This window comes from Lactuca virosa, chromosome 7 (genome assembly GCF_052849685.1).
Source record: "Lactuca virosa cultivar CGN04683 chromosome 7, Lactuca_virosa_CGN04683_v6, whole genome shotgun sequence".
Taxonomy (NCBI): domain Eukaryota; kingdom Viridiplantae; phylum Streptophyta; class Magnoliopsida; order Asterales; family Asteraceae; genus Lactuca; species Lactuca virosa.
In genome coordinates this window covers 92,388,474-92,397,510 of record NC_136432.1, presented here as the reverse complement: position 1 = coordinate 92,397,510, position 9,037 = coordinate 92,388,474, and positions in this window count along the sequence as shown.

Sequence of the window (9,037 nt, the reverse complement as noted above, 5' to 3'; positions counted from 1 at the left end):
AATGTGAAATTGATGCTAATCCATGAAAATTGCACTTTTCACCTTACCAAGTCGTTGATGGAGCGTGTGTGGTTAACTGGCACATTAACTTAGACTAGTAAGGATGGCAAAGGGTGGCTCGATGTTTATCATAAGATCAATGGAGTGTGTGTAGTTAACCGACACATTGATTGGGTGATAAAGTCGAGAGTACCAAGTACATTTAGCATGGTTATTCACACCTTGTTTGTGATCCTCGGTATCCCAGTCACAAACCTGAAGGGCATAATCGAGATTTAAACATGACATTGAATTGTTCAATGAATCTCAATGGATCTAGGAATTTCAATCCAATTAAAACTTAATAACAATTTCGTTTTTCATGGTGGAAATTGGTAAATCGTCATTTACCTACCTTCAAATATTTTGCAAGTTGGATTACGACATACCTCTTCCAATTTGTAAAATATTGTGTTGGGTCCTAGCCTTAATATTTCATTTAGGTGTTATATTAAGGACTCTTTATCTAATCTAAACTTTGTCTTTCTTACTTTTTGGATGTCTTCCAACACTGCTTCTAGCTCAAATCCTACTGGCTCCTTCTCTCTCATGAACCTTTATGGGAGAGTCATCTTTTATGGTTCCAACTTCAATGATTGGATTAGGAACACTAGGATGGTCACTGGCTATGAGGACAAGGAATATGTCCTAGACAAGGAGCTTAAGGAAATCGATGAGTCTTCTGCTACTCCTGAGGAGATCGCTGAGTTTAGGACTCATGAGAAGGATGCGACCAAGGTGTCTTGTATCATGTTGGCCACCATGACAGCTGAACTCCAAAAGTCCAATGAAGACTTCTACCCTTTTGAGATGCACCAGCACCTGATGGAAAGATACCATCAGAGTGCTCGTCAAGAAAGGTATGAAATCATCTCTTCCATGATAACAACCAAGATGAAGGATGGTGAAACCATCACGGGCCACTTGCAGAAAATGCAAAGGTTTGTGGATCGGTTGCTAAAGTTGAATGTGAACTTTCCTGAGGAGCTAGCTATAGATATCATTCTACACTCCTTACCTCCATGTTATGATCAGTTCCGCATGACCTATCATATGAACAAGGAGGAGGTCACACTTAGCAAACTTCAAGGGCTTTTGAGGACTGCCGAAAGTGGTCTCAAAGGTAAAAATGTTGTTGTTTCTACTCCTACCGCAAATGGCCCTGTTCTGGAAATTGGACAAGGGAAAGGGAAGAAGAGGAAGGCTCCCTCAAAGAGCCGCAAGGGAAGGTCTCTTGATGGATCCTCTTCAAGTGGGACCAAGGCTAGTTCTGCTGCTCCCTCGACCATTCCTAAGGAAGCAGAGTGTTTCTATTGTCACGAAAGAGGGCACTGGAAGCGAAGCTGCCCCAAATACTTGCAGGATGTTAAGGATGTTAAACCCACCCATGAAGGTATTTATACTATTCTATCTAAAAACTCATAACATTCTAACTATTGGTTTCTTGACACAGGTTATGGATTTCACATTTGTTCTGATGTGTAGGGCCTAAAAGGAAGTAAGGATGTGGATCATGGGAAGATAAACTTGATCATGGGGAATAGGAAGGTTTCACATGTCACAAAGATTGGAGTTTACTCTTTATTGCTTAGTAGTGGGTTAGAAATAGATTTGAATAATTGTTGCTACTCGTTTGATATGGCGAGAAATATTATTTCCTTTCATGGTTTGTACAAACAAGGGTTTACTTTTTCATTTGATAATGAAATTGGTGCTATTAATGCTTATTATAATGGTATTTTTTATTTTAAAGCATTACCTTGTAATGGTGTATATGAAACTGTGATGGTTGTAGACAACTTAGGAAATAATGTGTTGCACATTGATTCTTCCAATGAATTGGATAAGACATGATTGTGGCATTTTTGTCTTGTACATGTCAGCAAGAAGCGCATAGGCCAACTCTAAAAGGTCGGATGACACTTGCGAATCTTGCTTACTTGGAAAGATGACCAAGTCACCCTTCACTGGTGCTTGTGAAAGAGGTGAAGGTTTGTTGGATCTCATACACACCGATGTGTATGGGCCCTTCAGAACCGCCACAAGGGATGCTAACCGCTTCTATGTGACTTTTACTGATGATTACAATAGATATGGCTATGTCTACTTAATCAAGCATAATTCAGAAACCTTTTAGAAATTCAAAGAGTTTAAACAGGAAGTGGAAAATCAGCTGGGCAGAAAGATAAAGATGGTCCGATCCGATCGGGGTGGTGAGTATCTTAGTATCGAGTTCCTTGACTATCTTAAGGAATGTGGAATTGTTTCACAGTAGACGCCACCTAGGACACCACAGCTTAATGGTGTGGCTGAGAGGCGTAACCGAACCTTGTTGGACATGGTTTGTTCCATGATAAGTCGAGCTTCGTTACCAATCTCATTTTGGGGGTATGCCTTAGAGACTGCCGCCCATGTCCTTAATCTAGTCCCAACTAAGAAGGTTGCCAAAACACCTCACGAGATATGGACAGGGAAGGCTCCCACATTAGACCACATCAAGGTTTGGGGTTGCAAGGATTTCGTGAGACGCAGGACTCATGACAAGCTCGAACCTCGAAGTGAGCGGTGCATTTTCATCAGCTACCCACATAAATCCTTTGGTTATCTCTTCTACAGACCGAGCGACAATGTTGTCTTCATTGCGAGGAGATGAGTCTTTCATGAGAGAGAGCTCATAGGCCAAGGAGATAGTGGGAGGCAAATTGACCTTGAAGAGCTTCAAGAGTCAAGCGGTGAAGGAAACTCAAACACTAGTGATCAACTTGAGGGGGAAACTCCTGTTGAGCCGATTGACAAGTCTGTACCTTTGAGGCGTTCCGGTAGAGTTAGTGTTCCACCTGAGTTCGATGGTTTCCATATTACTACAGAAGGTGATACATTTATCAGTGATAGTGCACTGGTAAATTTGGATGAACCTAACAACTACAAGGAAGCCATGGCAGGCCCGGAGTCTGCTAAATAGAAAGAGGCTATGGACAGCAAGATTCAGTCCATGTATGACAATCAAGTTTGGAACTTGGTTGACAATGTAACGGGTCATAAGACAGTCGGGTGCAAATGGATCTTCAAGAAGAAGACCAACATGGATGGGAAAGTACACACTTATAAGGCGCGACTGGTTACGAAGGGCTTACTCAAACTCCGGGAGTTGACTATGATGAGGCCTTCTCACCAGTAGCGAAGATTAAGTCTATTAGGGTTATGCTAGCCATTGTTGCCTTTCATGATTATGAAATATGGCAAATGGATGTCAAAACCGCTTTCCTTAATGGAAAGTTGGTTGAGGATGTTTACATGAGTCAGCCAGAGGGTGTTGTCGATGCAAAGTACCCTAATAGAGTGTGTAAGCTTGAGAAATCCATTTATGGATTGAAACAAGCATCTCGCAGATGGAATCTTTGTTTCGATGAGAAAGTCAAAGAGTTTGGCTTTTCGAGAAGCGAGTATGAGTCCTGTGTATATGTCAAAGCTAGTGGGAGCATAGTTAGCTTTCTGGTATTGTATGTGGATGACATACTACTCATAGGAAATGACATCCCAACCTTGCAGGAGGTTAAGTCCTGACTTGGGAAGTGTTTCGCTATGAAGGACATCTGAGAAGCTGCCTATATTCTTGGGATAAGGATATTAAGAGACAAGAGTAAGAGACTAACTGGACTTAGTCAAAGTACCTACTTGGATAAGGTTGTAACACCCGTCAAAATTAGGTCAATAACAATCACATGTGATTATGCCAATCATGTAATGTGATTTTGTTAAACTAGTAATGTGATAAACTTACTATGTAATCCATGTTAAAATATGAACTTTCATGATACAGCTCAAACTATACGTCCATACGATTCCAAAAAAGATAGAGAATATCTAAATCTGACTTCACGTGAAGAAGTTATGATAAACCGAAAACTATAAAATCCTTATAACAAGAGGAATTTAAAATAGGATTAGAATTAGCTATTGGAACCTAATAGAGAGTTGTAGTACTCGGAATTAGCTACGCGTGCATATAAAGAACGTCAAAAACGGAGTTCGTATGCAAAAGTTATGACCTTCCGAAGATGAAGCTGTCTTAGAGCATGGCACGTGGCAAGAAACCCTAGCCGCCTTAAGTCACGACGTGGCAATTAAGGCCACGACGTGAAACGTGTCTGGGACACTAATCGGGGCTAGAAAACACGTGTTAAAGCTACCGGATAACTCATGGATGGCCACGACGTGACCCTGGGTATGCCACGACGTGAAATGGCCCAAAACAGCCTATAAATAGCGATCAAAGCTCATTCAATCCTTACACCTTCCACTTTCTTTCTCTCTCGTTTCCGAAGGCCTTTTTCCTTCCCGAGCCTCACTACGACGAGCCTCTGACCGCTTAGATTCTATAGATCACGCTACTAAGGTGCGTTTCACGGCCCCACTTTCTAATCTTTCGGGGGAAAACGCATGCTAAATATTTTATATACGTTATTACTATGTCTATATGATAGTATATTAGTATCAACGTAGATAGTTATAATAACAGGGATATAGTTATTTCGTATCTGAAAGTATACAACTATTTTAAAGTTGTTAGCATGTTATTGTTATAATAGTATACTAATGTAGATCTTGAGTTATACTTAGGATTCTATATATATGTTGTGTGCGATATAGTTCCGAAGTTATATCCGGAAGTTCTATATGTTAAGTTATAAAGTATGTTGCTATTATTGGTTTTATGTCAAGATAAAACTGGATATGTTATATGTTGTTATTGTTAGTTTTATGTCAAGATAAAACTTGGTATTGTTATTGATAGTTTTATGTCAAGATAAAACTAGGAACGTTATATGTTGTTATTATTGGTTTTAGGTCAAGATAAAACCTGGTTTTACTTCAAGATATAGCTGTTATACTGCCTAAATGTTATGAAGTTAGGAGTAATGTTTAAAAAGCATAGTATAGTGACTTAGGGTTTTAGACATGAAAATGCTTTTGTTGTTAGAGTTATAGGAAGCCGACAAAGTCTACATGAGCTACCTCATTCATCAACTAAGATTGGGAATCTTAGTGGAAATCCTCTGACCTGTAACCGTTAATCCCGTGTGAGCGAGGAAGTTGTGTATGGATCTATGTAGGTTAACGCCCCATCCGTGGTTATTGGCTACAACCAATCGGTTTTACAGTGGACTATAGATCTGTGAGGGTTGACAACCCCACCCGTGGTTGCTAGCTACAACCCAACGGTCTGCGGGTGACGAACTGTCCTATTGATTGTTATGGACCCGGCGTCGATGAAGCGTACGGGGGAAGTATTTACCTTTGTGGAATCCTTTATGGCACCAATGGCGGTTTTATTGTGGCACCAATGGAGGAACCATTGGTGGGATATCTTTTAATCAGAGGTTTGTATGTCTAGCAGCGGTTACAGACTCATGGTAGCACAACTTTAGAAGCATTATACTTTGTCGATATACAAGTATTAATGTTAAGTATAAGTTTCCCAAACACTTATACTCTAGGTACAAGAAACTTGTAGGTATACTACTTGTATATTAAGTAGATAATTATACCTAACACACATACTCGTATAGAATTGAAATAGATTTATACATAGTGGTTTTACTCGTATAGAATTGAAATAGATTTATACGTAGCGGTTTTACTCGTATAGAATTGAAATAGATTTATACGTAGCGGCTTTACTCGTATAGAATTGAAATAAGATTTATACGTAGCGGTTTTACTCGTATAGAATTGAAATAAGATTTATACGTAGCGGTTTTACTCGTATAGAATTAAAATAAGATTTATACGTAGCAACTTTCGTTTGTATGGAATTACAAACACTTATATTCATAGTATATGAGACTTATAGGTAAACTACTTATTTGGTAAGTAAACTTTTATACCTAGGATATATATGCTAAACGTTGGAGAGTAAAAAATGATACTTTCAAAACTATACTTTTGAACTTGGCAAATGTATTATTTTTATATGGAGTCAAAACCTGTGGACTCACCAACTTTATGTTGACGTATTTTAAATTGCATGTGTTTTCAGGAACGAGAAATGACGTTACACTGCCCGGTGTTTCCGCCGACGGCCGGGGTGTGACAGATTGGTATCAGAGCTATTAATTATAGTGAATTAGTACTTTCTTAGGAAAGCATGACTATAGTTTAGGGCTTACTCTGTTAGGTTTAGGTAATATCCCTTAACCTACAAATAAAAAGTATTAGTAATTATACTACTGAAGGACTACTTACGGGAGCGGTGACAAGGATAGACATGTCGATTTGGGTTGCTGGATTTCAGAACGGCTATATGCTAAAATGATCCTGCCCTTTCGACTATCCTGACTGGCCAGTGCCTTATCAGCTAGACCTGAAGTAACAAACAATAATTAATAATACCCATGAACATAACAAACACAAAGATATAGAGTTATGTATGAACTTAGTCCCGCGATGAGAACACATGTATAAACCAAAATATAAAAAACCCAAACCCTCGATAACTATACAACACAATGTTTTAGGTCAAACTACTTAGTTGAATTTTATTGTACATAGGCCGAACCACAACTAAACGTAGACTGATCACCTATGTTTAATTATGGACAGACCTATGCACAACTAAACTTGGATACGGTGTTTGATAGACTAAAACACCTGAAGATTTTAGAAGATTGAAGATAGATCTCAGATCAGGATACCATCAACTCGGAGTACAAGAAGACGATGTTCCGAAGACAACATTTAGGACTCGGTATGGTCATTATGAGTTCCTAGTTAAGCCTTTGGATTGACCAGCGCTCCAACAATGTTCAAGGACCTCATGAATAGTGTTTGCAAACCGTACTTGGATAAATTCGTGATAGTGTTTATCGATGATATATTGATATGTTCACGAACCAAGGAAGAACACGGTCAACAGTTGCAAATAATCTTGGAACTACTAAGAAAAGAAAAGATGTACGCCAAATTCTCCGAATGTGAAATTTTGGATTAGAGAAGTACAATTTTTAGGTCATGTAGTTAGCAACGAAGGAATTCATGTTGACCCCTCCAAGATTGAAGCAATCAGGAATTGAGAAGCACCAAAGACACTAACATAAGATTTAGTTGTATACTATGACACATCAAATCAAGGATTAGGATGTGTGTTGATGCAAAGAGGAAAAGTTATCGCCTACGCATCACGACAACTTAAGAAGCATGAGAATAATTACACTACCCATGACCTTGAATTGGGAGCTGTAGTTTTGCACTGAGAAGTTGGAGACATACAATTGGCCAGAGAACATATAGGTGATACTTTATGTGCCGAGCCAGAAATAATCCACGAGACAAGCTATAAAGATCGTGCAAATTAAGGATCGATTAAAGGCAGCACGTGATCCTCAGAAGAGCTATGCTGACGTAAGACGTAAGCCTTTAGAAGTCCAAGTTGGAGATAAAGTAATGTTGAAGGTCTCTCCTTGGAAAGCCGTAATTCGATTCAGGAAACGAGGCAAACTAAACCCATGGTATATAGGACCTTTTTCTAGCAAGAATTGGTTCTGTCGCATACCAACTCAAGTTACCTCAAGAGCTAAGTAATGTGCACGATGTTTTTCACGTATCAAATCTCAAAAGATGTCTATTCGATGACACTCTTGTTGTACCTCTCGATGAGATACAAGTCAATACCAAACTCAACTTTGTAGAAGAACTTGTCCAAATCATGGATCGATACGCCAAACGATTAAAACAAAGTCGTATTCCCATAGTGAAAGTTCGATGAAACTCTTTACGAGGACCTGAATTTACTTGGGAATGTGAAGATATGATGAAACAAAAATACCCCCAACTATTTAACAAAACCCCATCCACAAGATAAATTTCGGGACGAAATTATTCTAACGGGGGGAGAATGTAACACCCGTCAAAATTAGGTCAATAACAATCACATGTGATTATGCCAATCATGTAATGTGATTTTGTTAAACTAATAATGTGATAAACTTACTATGTAATCCATGTTAAAATATGAACTTTCATGATACAACTCAAACTATACGTCCATACGATTCCAAAAAAGATAGAGAATATCTAAATCTGACTTCGCGTGAAGAAGTTATGATAAACCGAAAACTATAAAATCCTTATAACAAGAGGAGTTTAAAATAGGATTAGAATTAGCTATTGGAACCTAATAGAGAGTTGTAGTACTCGGAATTAGCTACGCGTGCATATAAAGAACGTCAAAAACGGAGTTCGTATGCAAAAGTTATGACCTTCCGAAGATGCAGCTGTCTTAGAGCATGACACGTGGCAAGAAACCCTAGCCGCCTTAAGTCACGACGTGGCAATTAAGACCACGACGTGAAACGTGTCTGGGACACTAATCGGGGCTAGAAAACACGTGTTAAAGCTACTGGATAACTCATGGATGGCCACGACGTGACCCTGGGTATGCCACGACGTGAAATGGCCCAGAACAGCCTATAAATAGCGATCAAAGCTCATTCAATCCTTACACCTTCCCTTTTCTTTCTCTCTCGTTTCCGAAGGCCGTTTTCCTTCCCGAGCCTCACTACGACGAGCCTCTGACCACTTAGATTCTATAGATCACGCTACTAAGGTGAGTTTCACGACCCCACTTTCTAATCTTTCGGGGGAAAACGCATGCTAAATATTTTATATACGTTATTATTATGTCTATATGATAGTATATTAGTATCAACGTAGATAGTTATAATAACAGGGATATAGTTATTTTGTATCTGAAAGTATACAACTATTGTAAAGTTGTTAGCATGTTATTGTTATAATAGTATACTAATGTAGATCTTGAGTTATACTTAGGATTCTATATATATGTTGTGTGCGATATAGTTCTGAAGTTATATTCGGAAGTTCTATATGCTAAGTTATAAAGTATGTTGCTATTATTGGTTTTATGTCAAGATAAAACATTTCTGTCATACCCCCAGCCATCGGCGGAAACACCGGGTAGTGTAACGTTATTCTTCGT